Here is a 15,803-nt window from a genome sequence, read left to right on the forward strand (position 1 = left end):
AATCAAGCTGATGCCAAATATTCCAGGTACCTTCATGCAAAAACCACACTTTCCTTCATTAAAAAAAAGAGGAGCATGTAAACTATATCCTGCTCCACAGCAGTGCGGGACATGAAGAAAAAATAAAAAAGAAAAAAAGGAATCACAGGCACAAAAGCAGCATAGCCTGCTAAGAAAGAAGTGTTACATCAAGCAAGGTGTGCATGTGTAGGTCTGCTCCCTTCCATTTCCACCTCCTTCCTAACCTAGAACATGTAATTTTAAACAGTGTAGCTTGGTGGATGATAGCATTTCATCTGAAATGTCAGGGAATACAAACCACATGCAATACATTCAACAAATATTCAAGGCATTAAGAGGCACCTGAACAGTTCAGGAAAATTATAAGCCCTCAAGTAAAGACTTCGAATCACAAGGAACAAATCTGTACTTGCAAATGTCAACACCAAGCTTTGTGGGGTACGGCTGCAGAAGGAAGGCATCTAAAGAGAGAGTGTTTCCTCACAAAATCCAGGTATTTAAGCTTTCTTTTTAATTTCTTTTAAGGTTCTCCAACAGTTTGTATTAGGTATTTAAAACTCACAAGCCAATTATTTAGTCTCAAAAAGCTATCCTTGAAATCAGCTAAAAGTATGCATTTTTGCCTGAGCAATCAGGGAAAACTCCCTTTTCTCTTTTAAAAATGAACTTATGCTTCTTGCCCTCCAAAAATTACGGAAACTTTTAAAGGCAGAAAATGCCATGGGGGGGGGGGAAAAAATTAAAAAGAAGAAACGCAACACTAGATAATTTTAAACCCTTCACATACCTAAAAAGGGCATATTAAACCACAACCTTAGTCATAAACCTCCAGTAAGCGTGAAGACGAAGTACCGCGGGCGCGACATGCAGCCGCTCGGCTGCCGGCGAGGCAGCGGCTTGGAGCGCACCACACACGCCAAAGGAAATGGGTGTCGTACCTCGCCTGCCTCCAGCATCTCCTCCTCCACCCCCCACCCTCCCAACCACCTGTAGCAGCCTCGGAGGAAGCAGACATGCTCCCACATACTTTCCAGCTATGCCGTGCCAGCCGCAAAGTACGCACGCAGCCAGCAACACATGTGTGAAAATACATACGTGGGGAACCAGCATCGGGTCTCTCTGCAACGATTAACCTCGTCTGCGAGCAAGCCAGAATTACCTTCTGATTTTTTAATTTAAAAAACAAACCAGGAAAGCAGCCCAAGGAGGAAAAGAGAACCTCTCCATCGCATTCGTGCCCTTTCCCTTTCTCCCCCGCACGCACACCTACCCACACCTACACTGTGCTGGAAAAAGGCTGTAAGCATGGCATTACCACTATTGTGTCCTGGGTACAGGGAGCTGTGGTTTTGAGATTAAACACCCAGTAAATAAATTTTACCCTTTTGACCAGAATTTTCCATAAGCAATTGAACATTGGTTAGGAAAATAAAATAGAGAAATGTCTAAATTTCCTCTCATGCTCAGATGAGGCTGTATGGTTGAGATCACTTCCCCGTGATAACCTAAAATTAGGGCAAAAAGGACACACACCAAGTGCCACAGAGAAGATGCCTGGCTATAGGGACTGTGGTATTGGGGACACTAGGAATTGGTGCCAGGGCAGCACGACCTGATTTGGGAGCTCTCCTTGCAGGTGCCAGAAGTGCACCCTGCCTCTACCACCTTCAAATACACTGCTATAGATATCTTTTTGTCAGTGGTCAGTCTTGAAGAAAAAAAAAAAAAACAACCTAAACCGAGGGGGGAAAAAAATCATATGACACCCTCCACTCCCCTGAAAAACCCAACAGCCACAGAGAAAGAAATTTTAACCCTGTTAACCCCAAAGAAGAAAGGAGCAGAAAAAAACTCAGAGAAAGTAACTTGTCTTCCAAAGGTCCTCTGGAAACTCTTGGGGTGCTTTGCCTATTCTGCAACAACGATCTCTCTGAGCCATTTCACGTTCACCAATGCGCTGGGGGAGGGACCCATGGGTGGGGAGGGAGTTAAAAATAAAAACAAACACTGAAAAGCTATTTGTAAACTGTTTCACCCCAGCAAACCCTTCAACTTGCGGTTTCTCTAACCAACTGCACAGCACACCTGCAGAGTGAGCTGGGGTAGGAGACACCCCTCCATAAATACCCGGGAGATCCCTCGCTGGGCTGCACCTCCTCGCGTGCTGCTCTGTGCAGGATGATGGCAACAGGTGCCCATGCTCCTGGGTATAGCCTAAACTTTACAGTCAAGTAATAAATGGAAGGTGGGCAGGGGACAAAACCACATAAATATATATATATACATATATATATATATATATATTTCCTCAGATAAAAATGCCCCAAATACAATTTCAGCTTTGCAACAGTCAACACTGCCCTTACCTGGGCTTCAACACATTCAAGGTCTCAGGCACCTGCTCATCCCTCCTTCACTCCACAATCTCTGACTAGCTAAAGAAAGCAGGTGTTACCAAGTACAGCTATAAATCCTACAGCCTTCTCTGCCCCATCCAGGTGACCGGCAACCTGAAGTGCCAAACAGGGCAATTAATTGTCCCTCAAACCCTGCAAAGTCCCAGGAATGCCTGATGCCCATCTCTTCCAACATCAGTTCAGCACTCCGCGTCTGTTGCCCAGCACTTGGAGCAATAGGGTGGGAGAAAAAACATTTCTCACAGTTCTGGTTTACTCATACTCCAACAAAAGGGCACTAATTCTCACCTCTGGGCAGAATACTACTTTACAAACAAAAAACCACCAAGCAAATCCCAAACCACCTTCAGGCAGTGAATCAGCCATTGCTTGAGTCACACATGCACAGAGTGCACCAAACTCAACTGAGAGCTGCACCACCGACCTCAGCCTTTGCTCTTCTCTGCCTGCCCACCCTCACCCCAAAACTGGCAAGGAACTTCTTCACAATGCTCTGAAGATTTACATCAGAAATATGCAAGCAATGCTGGTGTGGGCATAGACATCCCGGAAGGTGGGGGGAGGAGGGTGGATTGCATTAACTAACACTGCTGATGCTGGAAAATGTGCAGGTAACCATGAGGGGCAAATCCCAAAGGCTGGTGATCAAATAAGCATCCCCGGTACTGCTCTTTGTCCAAAGCTTCACTAAACTATTGAAACTTCCTGAGATGCAAAGTATGACTGGAAGGGAAAACCTTTCAGAAGCCCTAATTCTTCACACTGGAACATGATAAATGGGATATTTTCGGTATTTCCATGGAATGGAACTGGATTCTAGGAATCCAGTATGGGAAAATGGAAGTTCTTCTACCTTTTCCTCAAGACCAAATCATGTTTTTATTCTGACAACAGCTGAGCACAACAGAACTCTATGTCCCCATCATACTGCAGACTACAGACCCTAAAACCAAAGGTCATTCTTTCCTCTATCAGCTTTTGCATTGCTTGTTTACAGAGCTGTGGCACCAGGAAACCCTAAAACCACATGTACCAAAGGACAATCATAGAGAAGACAACTTCACTGCAAGAAACAGACTGCAAGTCGTGGGGGAAGGACAACAGGCACTTGGGGAAGGAACAAGGAAATGTGTGGGGCCAAGCAAACCACTTCTGGCATTCATGTTTACCACTGCCACCTTGCCCTACCCTTCTGCACATGCACACCCTCTCCAGAGCGCTCAAGTCTCATCTGCACTTTGAATTCCTTTGCTACTCAGTGTAGTAGTCAGCTCTTTCATGTTATTTCAGAGCAGACTGTAAAGACTTCAGTCCTGTAAAGTTCTTCTATGACATTACTGACCTTGTTGCTCTTTATGCTACTCCACTTTTCATAAGAAAGAAAAAAGTAGTAACATTCTCAAGTAATTCAATCAATTACTGTGTTCATCTTCAGAAATAACTGGCATCATTTTGAGATCAAAATATCTACCCCACTGCTATAGAAAGACTTCATACCTATAAGTTCTATACAGATAACACTTAACAGCACAGTGTTTTTTTTCTCTACCAAAACTCATCATGAAAAGCACCAGAAATATTTGTAGCAGGCAGCTAATAACAATTACTGCTTTCCTTGAAAGCTATTTTCACTAAATTAGTCTTGATAGCATCACAATTTGTTGAGGTAGGAAACAACAGAAATTAACTAGCCGTGGCAATCTGGGGAGGGAAAAAGAACTAAGGAGGCAGTATTTACCCCTTGGAAATAGTACTTGGGAAGAAAAACAAGAAGCATTACACTGGCTAAATAACATGCGGGTTGCTTGTACTTGTGCACTGCATTTGCAACCCTGTGTTTTGCTTTAGTAACTGGGGCTAGACAAAACAACTGGACTGTAGCTGTACAACACTGCATGTCAGACCTTTACTTTGATCTTACAAAATGGTAAACAAAATGGTAAAATTTTTTTAGAGAAAGTTTTAGAGATGATCTGAATGATACTCGCAGCTTTTTAAGCATGGAATTTGCTGGTTGGTGCATTAAGCATTACTCACTTTCTGAACAAAGTGGAAAGTTAACACAAATTGGCAGATGACTAACTGTCCAAGAAAGAGATTACTGAATGAATCACTGACTCTACTTTTAGTCTAATAATAAGACAAATGAAGAGGACCAAGAAGGGGAAAAAGACAAACAAAAAAATTTCCTTGCGAAGTGTTTAAATTTGCATTGCCCATGAATTTCCAGCTATGACAAACTATGCGTACATTTCATAATTTACCATGAGTTTTACATTGGGGTTAGCTTACTGACATGCCCCATGATTACTTCACAGCCTCACTTAATTTGGATTTCTGTAAGAACTCTGCTCCACACTTTCCCTTGGTACACATTTAATAAGTTACAGGAACAAATTAAGGGATTGGAAATTAAGTTAAATTGCTGAGTTGAGTCACAAGCACTTGGCAGGGTACAGAACACACAAAAGTACCTCAGGCACAGCAGATACCTGAAGCTGACCTGAAGCAGAATTTAGGTTTCCCAGCTCAAGAAGAGGACCTAACCAAAAGGTTCCATTTTCATTTTTGCTACCCAAGGTCTGGTAAAAAGTTTGCCTAATGCACAACCAGCATTCAGTTTTGCAGAAAATCATCCCAGGGTGCTGCTCAAGAACACAGGAAAGGGGCAGCAGTGCCATCCCCCTCCCAAACAACAGCCACCCAGCCCCAGCAGCCTGGTGGGGTGAAGCTACAGCCAGCAAATCTAGGGGATCTGGGTTTGCCCCTCAGCAACCTGCACAACCACTGCTCCTCCCTGACTTTACCACATTAGCCCTGCTGCTCCTTGGACCTGTGGTCTTACTCATCAAATTGCCTAGGAAAATTAGCCAGGGTTAAGAAAATGGTAAATTGACGTGTATGAGGTCAAAAAGCTGAATCAGCTCAGCAAAGCACAACAAGCAGATGGCTGAGCGGGACCTCAGGTTCCTACCCAGTGGCACAAAGCACTACCAGCTCTCAATTTCACCCTCTCGTGTTGAAGGATGATGTTAGACTCCCTCCCTCACCTCAGTAAATTCAAGTCACTCGGGTCATCTGCTGAACCTGTTACTCAACATTGCTTGCCATCATCCCCAGAGTGATAAAAGGTTGTGAGAAGACCCAAGGGTTTAGGAATGCAGCCACATGGTTCAAAAAATTCTCCATAGTCACCAAGTCTGCTCATCTCTTTGAGTGTAAAATTCTCAAGAGCTCATGACATCTGGGAGATCAGTGACATGACCTAGTTGCATGAGGCCAGAAACCAGAATCAGGTAGGAATTAGAACAGTTGTTACAGAATCACAGCATAGTTTGGGTTGGAAGGACCTTCTGGATCATCTAATTCCAAACCCCCTGTCATGGGTAGGGATGCCTTCCAGCAGACCAGGTTGGTCTAAATTCCATTAAACTTGACCTTGAACACTTCCAGGTTTGGGCCATCCACAACTTCTCTGGGCAACCTGTTCCACTGCCTCACCATCCTCACAGTAAAAAATTTCTAATATCTAATTTAAACTTACCCTCTTTCAGTTATTTGAATATTTGCAGGAGATAGTACTTCTGCATTTTGTTAACACTGCAGACTCATTTGATTGAGTTCTGCTTTCCTCTATTTTTTCAATTGTTTGTTGCACATCCAAGCTGGAAATAAATATCCCTAACCTCTCATGGCCTGGGAAGCAAGTTCCTATCGCCAAGCTACAGGTTAGGCTAGGCACAGGCTGCTACTGGTTTTCTGCAGAGCCACCACATTGCCAGAGCAAGACAAGAACCACCTTCAGGAGATGGGGCATGATGCAGTGACAGTCAGTGCACTTTGGGGACCAGATGCCCCATGGCCAGCTCTAAGCCTTTTAACAAGGTTTGGTTTAATTTGATGCATTATCCAGGTTCTTGACAGAACACCACAGCAGATGTAACACGCACAAAACTAACCCTACACGCAGACTGAGTAATTTCCTGCCAATTTAGCTCTCAGGGCTGGCCCTCTGCGGGATGAGACAGGTGCCAGGGCAAGCAAAGGTAAGGAGAGGAGAAGCTGAGCAGAATCACAGCCCCAAATTTGGCAGCAACATTGTCAGCTGCCATTCACAGGTCCAGCCCTCAGTGATTTTGGACACAAATCCCATTTCAGAGTCAAGAGCTCAAAACATCAGTGAGACCTAGACCCATTACACATTTGCCACGATCCAACCTTCTTGGCACATCTGATGGCAGGATTTTCTAAAGACATGCCGAACTCAGAGTGCTGAACCTGTGTCCTCTCGAACCCTGAATGACCACTGCCACCTTATTTTACAGTCTTTACTGATTATTCTTCTGTGAACTTCAGTAAAAATTGTCCCTAAATAAATACCTTAAGTTGGATTTTGGCCTTTTATGCTATATCCATCTGAAAACAATAAAAACTGCCTTATTGCTGCCATGTAATGAACAACTGGATTTCCACATGTTGCAAAGTTTTATTTCCACAGGCTTCTGTACCTCTATTTTTAGTGTACTTCTCCCAGTAAGAGGCTACAAGACAAAGATTCTCCATCAGAGTCTGGTTACACAAGAAACTGACAAACACATCCAAGGTATTTCAGCATAACCAAAACCAACGACATTAATATATATGAATATTTAGTGGTAAAAGATGCCCACTGACAATGAGAGAGCTGGGATAAGTCTAGATTTTCTGAGTGGATTTTGTTAAAAACACACTCTGCTTTTAAAATAGAATAAGAAGAAACAAAGAATCATCATATCCTTATAAGGAATAACTTACTAGTATAATTATTGCAACAACAGAGAAAGTAAACATGGAGGCTTCACAAATGTGGGAATTTTCTCTCTGACAGGGAAGGAAATACTAGCTCTGCTTCATGTATAGCCTTTAAACCTTGTAACAACACAGGCAACTTGAAAACAGATAGCAACACTAAATATTAATGCAGCAGATCAGGACACACAGATTGGACTACCATTCAAAGTACAACACCTTGAAAAAAATAATTAAAATTTTATATACTGTAACACCATGAAGGGCATGCTCTGCTTACATGAAAACAAAATAACCTCGCAACCTACAAGTAACACTTTCAAACAAAAAGCAGAATGTGCTAGAGGTTACTTCACTGTATTGAACACAGTGCAGAATCTTTACAAAAAGATAAACAGCTAAAAGGATTTGAAAACTATTACTTTTTAAGAGACAGAGGAAAATAAAATAATTTAACTGATTACTTTCGGATTTGCACTTTTTTCAGTATCGCTTTGAGTACTGGAAGATGCACGCTTCCTTCCAGGTAGTGACAGACACATCCTACAGTTGTCATTTATGTTTCAACTCCTATTTTCTGTTTATCTTCCTCTCCGCATCCTCTGACCCCCAGCTGAAACAGCAGTACAAGTCACTCAGCAGTCATACTGTCCCTCTCCTCACCAGACTGGAAACGAGGTAGAGAACAGCAGCTCAGCAAGATGAGGTAGTGTGCCAAGTCTTCCCCCAGCCGACATAAATACGTTATATTTTCCAGATGCGCATCTCTGACATCGAGGCTAAGGATCGGCAATACTCTAAGGTGAAATGCAAATCACCAAGAAGACAGGAGAGGGGAAGACTTTTGCACTGCAAGCAGTGGTATAAGCAGGTTTTCTTTGGAGGGTACAAGATCTTTCACTTCTGCATAGCAAATCACTAAGTCTCCCATAAGTTTCAAAAAAAAAAAATCTCAAAGTAATATTTTCCAACCTTTCACTAAGAGTAGGGGTGAAAACCACACGTTCTAAAGGTCTTCCACAGTTTTATTATTAGAAGTAGAAACCCTACTGATACTGATGAGTCATTTGTATTGGCAGAAACCAAGAACACCCATTTTCTTCATGTGTTATAAAGCTCTCAGTGTGGTTTTCTATTAATTATTGGTCAAAGTAGTTGACTAAAAACAAAACAAGTGATGTGAACTCACCTTGTTTTTAAACCCTGCTCAATAGCAGCCGATTTTCTTTATCACACTTTCAAAGACCGCTTATTTTTCACCCCATTCCACAAGAAGAAGAAAAATACACAAAAGACAACTACAAATCTAAACTCCCTCACAGTAAATCCAGAACTGCAGATGGCTAATTCACTCCACTTCTGCAAAGGCTTTTGTGATCAGCTAAGAAAGAAAGAAGAAAGAAGGGAAGAAAAAAACCCAAAAACCACAACAAGATCAGTTAAAAATCATCAGTCAGCAGCAGCTATCATTTTAGAATCCTTATGAGTAATCAGAATAGAGTCTGTAAATAAAGAAGCAGTTGTACAAGAGCATGAGCAGATGAAGGAATCCTTTCATGCTAGCAGCCAGTGATATTGCCACACAGGAGGCAAAAACAAGACTAAGAAATAGCAAAATTTAGAAAATTAAAGACAGCTAAAACCAGGTTTTTAAAAGTTTAATCATAATTCCTTGCTGCATTTAAAGAAGGTTTATGCCATAAAAAGGGGTGGAGGGTAGGAGACTCCACAGCACAGCTTGCATTTGGAAGGGGAAAACACAATTCATAGGCTAGACTTGCCATACGCAAATTCAGAATGATGCTCAGGGGGATTTTTCGGTAACACCCCAGTCACAAAAAAAAAAACAAAAAACAAAACAACCAAACCCTATGTAAGCAAAAAAAAAAAACCCAAAAAACAAACAAACAAAAAAACCCAACACCAACAACTAAACCCCAGAGGTTTAGCTTGCTGATCAGCAGCACCAGAATGCACTTGGAGCACAACCTCTGCAGCGGCACAATGAACTTCCACTTTACCCTCCGCACCTAGAGGAATGGCAGCCCGGCGAAATGACAGTGTGTTTTGATGTTGCTGGGGAAGAAAACCACAGCAAAGCAGTGACCAGAGAACCGAAAATAACCTTTGAACAGCGGCTCGGCACTGCCCGCGCCTCCTATTGTGGATAGTTTATAGCCAGGGTAGCTCCAAGCTGCACCAGACACGTGAGTCAGCAAGAGCGGCTCGTAGGAAACTGCTGACATGTTCAATTGCACTCGCACACACCGAACACACCTACCCGCTAAATAAAAAACAGCCCGCATGCAAATCGGGGTGAAGGAACACCTCCACACCTACAGTTCCTGTTTTCCTAGTACAGGTTTAAATTTTAAAGAGATTGCTCAAGAAAGAAGAAAAAAAAAAAAAAAGAAAAAAAAAAAAGCCCTCAGTGAATGTCAGCTATAATAAGTAGCTGTGATTAAGTCTCAAGGGTCATTTTGTTTATTTAAGCTGCTTTTCCTCTTTTCAAAAAACAAAATTGCTGCTCCACAGCCCAGAAGCCCTGCGTGGTGACAGGCAGCAAACAGTTCCTGTTTTTCTTAGTGGGGAGACTCCTTTTGAACCTGTGCACCAAACCCCATCTACCCATCACAGCCCAGCTGATTTGTTTTCAACACTCAGGAGGAGAAAAAAAAAGCTTCAGGCTTCTGTTTCAACTCTTACCAGGGATAAACTGGAAATTCCCTTAATTTTTTGTTCCTAATACCTTTTTAAACATCTTGTTCAGCTGAGATAGCAGAGACAGTTGCATGCAAACGATATGTCTCAGGAATAAATCTGGGAGGATCTGACAATTTTAGGTTACCTTTCAAACTAAAAAGCAGAAAAAAGCATAGCTCAGGTCCCCGTGTGTCTTGCCCCTACAACCACCACCTGCACCACACCTCCTCCTTCTCCATCTCCTCTGAGGCACTGAATCCGAAATGTCCCAGCTGGCTCAGAGGGCAGGTTTGCACCAGCAGGTGTAAACGGCAAAGGGGGAGCAGGCACAGAAGTCACAAGGGCTGAGGGCTTACACACAGGAGCTGCAGATCAGCCCCCACTGTATCAGGAGCTTTTGCAGACAGTCTTTTTCAAGCTAAACAGGGACACATCTATTGATCTGCTGAGACGCCAGTGCAGCACAGGTGGTGTTCTTCAGACTGTTGCTGCGGCTCCTTCTGCATGAAGATCAATACAACCGAGCAGAGGAGTCTTCTGAGCCCAATTTTTGACAGATCAAAGTTCTGCCACACATGTAAACTTTTAGCATAAGGGCTTTCCCGAACTTATTCCCTTGTTCCTTTTTTTTGCTTTCTCTGAACATGTGGTTGCTCTTTGATCACTAGTTCTAGTAACTCAGAAGATGCAAGTCCATCACTGGTCATAAAGGCAGCATTTGTATACATTCCTCTGCTTGCCTGCTTTAAAATTGTAATTCATAGTCTAAGAGTGGCATAGTATGCAGTGCTCTTTTCAATTCACTACAAAGATGTTTCTGCCTATCTAAAAAGCAAGATGAGCACATTGCAACTCAGCTGGCTATATTCATACATCCTACATCTTCTTGATGCCAGCTTCAAATAAATGTGTAATATTCAGACAGCTGCCAAGGTTAGTATCTTTTGGCTGAATTTAAAGGAATGATGACCGTTTTTTGTTACAACCTGAATGAGTACTTTGAGCACTATTCCGGAAATCCTGCAGGAGTTACTGGGAGTGGAACTCTACTGCCCATTCATCTATGACAACAAAATCATTTGGGCACCTGCTCAAATATCAGTAAGGAACTGCAGTATCAGAACAACACTCTACACATTTTCTTAAAGCATCTGTAGTCTGCAGGAACACTGAAAGCTGCAGGAGTAACTCAGAGAAAGCATGAAGTTTAAATCTCAATTTTCTTCAGCACATCAATGGAATAATGAGTGTGTTTTCCCTAACAGCTCAACTCAGAAAACCCTTATATACAACCATCACACCCCAAATGAACTGAGCTGGAAATTCAGACCCAGAGGTGAAAGAAGCATGCGTGCCTTCAAATCTAAGTCAGACCTGCTCAACACTGCAGGTACATTCTTAGTGTAAACTAAGAAGCCATTCACAAAGTATTCCTTTGAGTAAAAAGACATTTTGATTTGAATACATAAACCATGTTCATACCACCTAAATTAAAACCACAAGAGACACTGTTCTTGTCACACAATAAATACTATTCAATTTTACCAAGTTTATTTCATAAAAACACCATTACTACTGAAAAGATTACTTTGCATATATTAATGTTACACATCTCATTTTTCAGCTTAGTGCCATAAACCTCTCTTTGCTATGGTCTGAGAAGTCTCTTTATCTGTGCATATGTAAAGCCCTACCCAAAAAGAATGTCACAGGCACACAATGACAAAACATTTATTTCTATTCTTTGAAGGAAAAAAAAAAAACCAAAAAAAACAACACTGATTTTTTTTACACTACATCTTCAGAGAAAACCTAAAAGAAAATAATTGGCAATCACACTGCAGCCTCATTAAGAAAAAATGGCACTTCAGACTGAAAAATCAAGCAACAAAAGTTTTAAAATAAGCAAAGGCAAGCAACTTCTGTCACATATTCCACACTACACATCATCTCTACAGGGTTTTATTTTCAGCTCTCTTTGTCTTTTACTGTGCACTTGCAGAAAGAGATATGTAAGATTGCTATATATTATGGAGACTTTATTATTTCAATGAGTATCTGAAGACTTCTCCAATATCAAAGATTTACCAAAATCTCCTCACAAACTCAGGTTTTATGCCTAACTTCCCTTTCTGCCCAACACAAAAGAGCAAGCAGCCAATGTTTTCTTGCTGCAAAATTTAGGACTGAAAGCCAAGAGGAAAAGAGAGGAAGGCATCCCACCTACATCACCAGAGCAATCTGCCAGCATGCACATTACCCCAAGAGATGCTCCAGATGTGCCTCTGGGTCAGAAAAAGACCAGGAGTACCTGTCCTAGAACTGTTTCCCAGTGTGAGATACCTGAGCACAAACAACTGCTGTTGATGAACAGATCTGTCAGCATGTGCATTAGTCATCTATTCACTGCGTGCATCTCCCCCATCTACTCTCCACAATGGTAAAAGTTTAAAAAAAATGCAGCTGCTCAACCTCAAGTTTCACAGCAGAGTTGCCAGAAATGCACACTCTGCTTCTCTGGAGCATTTCTGCAAAAGGTCCCTAAATATCTTGAGAACCACCCTATCTCCAAAATCCCGGGGGACCTTCCTTGCCCACTCGGCAGCTGTGCACTGGCGTGCATCTGCTAGAGTGGCTCGCCCGGCGTTACAGAGGAAACTAACAAGAAAACTAGACCTATGATCCTGATTTTTCAGTTCTCTACTTTTCCAATTAGTCACGGCTTCCTTCCATTCCTTGTAGAGCACCTTCAGAGCAGCCTTTGAAGCTGCAGGGTCAAATGTGAAAAGCAATGCTGAAAACTCAGGTTCAGTACGCGGCAGGGAAGCACAACGCCGATCCATTTTGCTGCACAGCTGCCCAGATCCCAGTGACAGGGGGCAGGCGGGAGGACACAAAAGGCAACGAGGCTTTTAAAAGAGCAAACCCACATGTGAGGTGGAATTTTATTTCTATTTGTCAGATGTAAAGCTCCTAGAACAGAGGTTTAAAGCTGTTGTCTATGGGGCTGTTGCAGCCTAACAAACAACCTTATCGTTTTATTCTACCCATCTCATCTCAGCAATTATCTCAAATTTCAGTATTTACATACCCGAAAAAGTCCATTTACCCAAGCATCACCACCCTCCCCAAACTGCAGAGCATTCCACCAGCTACGGCAGAATCTCAGGCAATTCCCAGCTCAAAAAAAAAAAAAAACCCAAACAACCCAACCAAACAAAAACCCAACTTGTTTTCAGCTCGAGCCTCAGAAGAAAAAAAAAATTAAAATATGCACAAGTTTAGCGACAGTTCCAAAGTCTCTGAAAACGGGCTTTCATCACGAAAACACTGACACGGCTTCAACAAGAGAAAACAGGAACGCTGTAATTTCCCAATCTTTCCAACATCTTGAGGAGTATTTCGAATCAGATGTCGTCCCTGCCTCACGTTTATTAGTAGAGACTGAAGCCCGGGGTTTACTCCGGAGCTTCAACAACAAGGGCACAATGATCTCACGGCAACTGAAGCGATTTAACAAGACACCCGCTGCACGACCGAAATAGCCCTCTCCACAAAAGGAGAGGCACGGTTTCACACTCAGCCTCTTTCATGACAGCCAGCGTCTCCGCACGCCGCGCCTTAGCGATCCTGGAAACTGTTACCGGAGTTCGCATCCCTCCCGAACCCGCGGGACCGGGGGCAGCGGGGGCGCGGCGGGACGCGCTGCCCGCCGGCCCCGAGGCTGCAGGTGGCGGCGGGGCCGGGCTCGGGGCTGCGCGGAGCGGGCGGGCGCGCACGGACACACGCGCGCCCGCCGCGCACTCCCCGTTACGCAACGCGCGTATTTCCCACTTTAAGGAATGAGCGCTAAGCGCGCCTGCACAGCCCGCGGAGCGCCGCGGGCGGGGGTGCAGCCCCCCGCCTGACCCCGCGCAACAGCTGCCGTGCTTGCGAGGAGGAGGAGGAGGAGGAGGAGGGGAGAAGCCACGCTGCCCCCCCGCACGGCCAGCCTCCCCCCAAAGTTCGCCCCCCTGCCGCCCGCTCCCCTTCCCCGGCGGGGCTGCCGAGCCGCGGAACAGGCGCACTCACCTCGCCTCCGCGCAACTTTCGGGGGTCGCCCCTGTCGCTGCAGCCTGGGCGGGAGGTGGGGGAGGCAGTGGGGCGGGGTGGAGTGGGCCCGGGGGTGGGGGGCTGTTACGGCTGAGGAGGTTTGGGGAAGGGGGAGGTTGCTCTTGTTGTTGCTGCTGCTGTTGTTTCGGAAATTCTTATTAGTATTTCTCTGCGGTCAGAAACCTGCACCCTCCCCCCCCCAAATGAAAAAAAAAAAACCCGACCCAGACGATCATCACATGGCGATTGCTTTGAACCAGCTGTTTCCAGAGCCAAAGTCTTGCGGAGAAAAATAAAGGGGGAAGGGAGGGAAGGAGGGGAGGGCTGGCAGGGGGGCCGGAGGAGGAGAGAAAGCCGCAGCGGAGGGAGGGCGGGTGGAGAGAGGGCGGGCGGCGGGAGCGGGGGGGGAGGGGGAGCAGCACCGCGGCGGCTCTGTCGCTGCCGGAGCGGCACCCGGGGCCGGCGGCGGAGGCAGCCCGGCCGGTGGAGGCGGAGGAGAGAAGGCGGCGCTGCTGTGCTGCTGCTGCCGCGGCCGCTGCTGCCGCCCGGCTCTGCCGCCCGCCGCCGCCTCCCGCGCCCCGGCCCAGCGCCGCCCCCGCCCCTCAATCGCTACATTGTTGACATTCGCAGGCTGACGTCACCCTCCCCGCCCCGCCGCGCGCTCCATTCACAACAACGCTACGCCAACGGCGCAGCGCCCGCCGCCGCGCCTACGCCCGCCGCGGGCCCCTACGCACGGGGAGCGGCGTACGGCCGCTCCGCGAATAGCGGCGCCGCCGCCGGCGCTCCGCCCGCCCCGCCCCTCCGCGAGCGGCCAGCGCATGCGCGGCACGGGATGGCTCGCTCCCTCCCGCGGCACAGTGCGTGTGTGTGTGTGCGCGCGCGAGAGGGGGTGCGTGCGTGCGTGCGCGCGTGCCGCCAGACCCCGCGCCGGGGCTCGCGCCGGCGGCCGCGGGGGGCTCTGGGAGCCGTAGTCCGCCGCGAGGGGCCGCCATGGCGGCGGGGCGGCCTGAGGGGGGACCCGGCACGACGGCGGTGGCGGCGGGGAGGCGCTGGGCAGGGTGCGACGCGCAGGGCAAAGAACACCCACCCCGGTCAGCCCTGGCTGCCAGCGGGGCCGCCTCGGTGTTGATGCCTGCGTTATTTTGCGCGCTCCGCCCCCCGGAGGAACCTCATCCTATAGTGCCGACCGCAAGCGCCCGGCAGTCATGAGTCAGCCGGGCACCGCGCGGGGAGGTGAGCGCTCCCGGCGCTCAAAACAAAACAAAACCAAACCAAACAAAACCCCGAGAAGTGTTCCCGAGGCGGGAGCGCTGATTGTTCTTCGCCTCCTCTCGTGTGTGTATGTGTGTGTGTGAAGCTCCCAAATCCGAGCCCCTTTCCCAGCCCGAGGCTTGGCGCCATGGTTCCTCTTGCCCAGTGGAAAGCTGTGATTCCTGCCAATTATCCTGGTGCCGGCAGGCAGTGCTTCTGAGCGAGACCCCAAATGTCAGTGGACGTGAAATGCAGCGGGGAGAACCCGTAAATGAATAAGCCGCGTTCTGCAAGCCCGAGTTACTCAGCCGGGCTCGGACAGAAAAACATAAAGATGAAAGACAGCTGATAAAAAGGAAAGTTGGAGAATAAATGATTCACAATAGGGGCCGTGAGTGAGATTATCTCTGGAGACATCTCTAATTAAAGGGCGTTGGATAACTAGAGGGTTACATTTTCCTGGGTCAGTGATCTTGAAAAAGAAATTGCAGTTGCAGTAAATGTCAATAAAGAATGATGGTGACCTAC

At 46.0% G+C, this 15,803-nt stretch overlaps 1 protein-coding gene across 5 annotated transcripts in view; it reads right to left on the reverse strand.

Annotated features, from left to right (window-relative positions):
- Positions 1-14,637, reverse strand: part of BACH2 (BTB domain and CNC homolog 2) — a 186,364-nt gene extending 171,727 nt beyond the window's left edge. For 3 of the 5 annotated variants that reach the window (XM_064412685.1, XM_064412669.1, XM_064412670.1), the window contains exon 1: positions 14,001-14,637. The gene's annotated coding sequence lies outside the window, so the exon portion shown is untranslated. Of the gene's footprint in view, positions 1-13,573; positions 13,676-14,000 lie in introns of those variants that run through there. The other 2 variants (XM_064412674.1, XM_064412673.1) reach the window with 2 other exon arrangements.
- Between the last annotated feature and the right edge of the window lie 1,166 nt (positions 14,638-15,803).

This window comes from Passer domesticus, chromosome 3, assembly GCF_036417665.1.
Source record: "Passer domesticus isolate bPasDom1 chromosome 3, bPasDom1.hap1, whole genome shotgun sequence".
NCBI lineage: Eukaryota > Metazoa > Chordata > Aves > Passeriformes > Passeridae > Passer > Passer domesticus.